Here is a 2,500-nt window from a genome sequence, read left to right as displayed (position 1 = left end):
TTTGGCTAAACGGAGCGAAAATCTGCATTTATACCATCACGGACGTTAGTTTAATAGCGTTTAACGATCGATCCACGGTACAGAATGCAAAAATATGATTGTTAAAATTTTCGACTAATCGGTTCTAAGAGGCGAAGCAATACGCCGCTGGGACTTTGAAATATTTCGGAGCGCACCTAAAGTTCGTTATTTTGGCTAAACGGAGCGAAAATCTGCATTTATACCATCACGGACGTTAGTTTAATAGCGTTTAACGATGGATCCACGGTACAGAATGCAAAAATATGATTGTTAAAATTTTCGACTAATCGGTTCTAAGAGGCGAAGCAATACGCCGCTGGGACTTTGAAATATTTCGGAGCGCACCTAAAGTTCGTTATTTTGGCTAAACGGAGCGAAAATCTGCATTTATACCATCACGGACGTTAGTTCAATAGCGTTTAACGATCGATCCACGGTACAGAATGCAAAAATATGATTGTTAAAATTTTCGACTAATCGGTTCTAAGAGGCGAAGCAATACGCCGCTCGGACTTTGAAATATTTCGGAGCGCACCTAAAGTTCGTTATTTTGGCTAAACGGAGCGAAAATCTGCATTTATACCATCACGGACGTTAGTTTAATAGCGTTTAACGATCGATCCACGGTACAGAATGCAAAAATATGATTGTTAAAATTTTCGACTAATCGGTTCTAAGAGGCGAAGCAATACGCCGCTGGGACTTTGAAATATTTCGGAGCGCACCTAAAGTTCGTTATTTTGGCTAAACGGAGCGAAAATCTGCATTTATACCATCACGGACGTTAGTTTAATAGCGTTTAACGATGGATCCACGGTACAGAATGCAAAAATATGATTGTTAAAATTTTCGACTAATCGGTTCTAAGAGGCGAAGCAATACGCCGCTGGGACTTTGAAATATTTCGGAGCGCACCTAAAGTTCGTTATTTTGGCTGAACGGAGCGAAAATCTGCATTTATACCATCACGGACGTTAGTTCAATAGCGTTTAACGATCGATCCACGGTACAGAATGCAAAAATATGATTGTTAAAATTTTCGACTAATCGGTTCTAAGAGGCGAAGCAATACGCCGCTGGGACTTTGAAATATTTCGGAGCGCACCTAAAGTTCGTTATTTTGGCTAAACGGAGCGAAAATCTGCATTTATACCATCACGGACGTTAGTTTAATAGCGTTTAACGATCGATCCACGGTACAGAATGCAAAAATATGATTGTTAAAATTTTCGACTAATCGGTTCTAAGAGGCGAAGCAATACGCCGCTGGGACTTTGAAATATTTCGGAGCGCACCTAAAGTTCGTTATTTTGGCTAAACGGAGCGAAAATCTGCATTTATACCATCACGGACGTTAGTTCAATAGCGTTTAACGATCGATCCACGGTACAGAATGCAAAAATATGATTGTTAAAATTTTCGACTAATCGGTTCTAAGAGGCGAAGCAATACGCCGCTGGGACTTTGAAATATTTCGGAGCGCACCTAAAGTTCGTTATTTTGGCTAAACGGAGCGAAAATCTGCATTTATACCATCACGGACGTTAGTTCAATAGCGTTTAACGATCGATCCACGGTACAGAATGCAAAAATATGATTGTTAAAATTTTCGACTAATCGGTTCTAAGAGGCGAAGCAATACGCCGCTGGGACTTTGAAATATTTCGGAGCGCACCTAAAGTTCGTTATTTTGGCTAAACGGAGCGAAAATCTGCATTTATACCATCACGGACGTTAGTTCAATAGCGTTTAACGATCGATCCACGGTACAGAATGCAAAAATATGATTGTTAAAATTTTCGACTAATCGGTTCTAAGAGGCGAAGCAATACGCCGCTGGGACTTTGAAATATTTCGGAGCGCACCTAAAGTTCGTTATTTTGGCTAAACGGAGCGAAAATCTGCATTTATACCATCACGGACGTTAGTTTAATAGCGTTTAACGATCGATCCACGGTACAGAATGCAAAAATATGATTGTTAAAATTTTCGACTAATCGGTTCTAAGAGGCGAAGCAATACGCCGCTGGGACTTTGAAATATTTCGGAGCGCACCTAAAGTTCGTTATTTTGGCTAAACGGAGCGAAAATCTGCATTTATACCATCACGGACGTTAGTTTAATAGCGTTTAACGATGGATCCACGGTACAGAATGCAAAAATATGATTGTTAAAATTTTCGACTTATCGGTTCTGGATCACTGAAAAATCAAAAAAAATTATTAATTTTGATTAATTAAATTACATATGTAGTTTTATATTGTTATAGTCTCGTATTTGTTAATGTTTTGTCGTAAGAAAATGCAAAAATATCGTTTTAATGTTTTCGTCTCATCGGTTCTGGATCGCTGAAAAATCAAAAAAAAATATTAATTTTGATTAATTAAATTACAAATGGAGTTTTATATTGCTATAGTCGCTTATTTGTTAATGTTTTACCGTAAGAAAATGCAAAAATATCGTTTTAATATTTTCATCT

This window comes from Osmia lignaria, unplaced genomic scaffold (assembly GCF_051020975.1).
Source record: "Osmia lignaria lignaria isolate PbOS001 unplaced genomic scaffold, iyOsmLign1 scaffold0047, whole genome shotgun sequence".
Lineage (NCBI taxonomy): Eukaryota > Metazoa > Arthropoda > Insecta > Hymenoptera > Megachilidae > Osmia > Osmia lignaria.
This window is presented reverse-complemented; position numbering follows the sequence as displayed.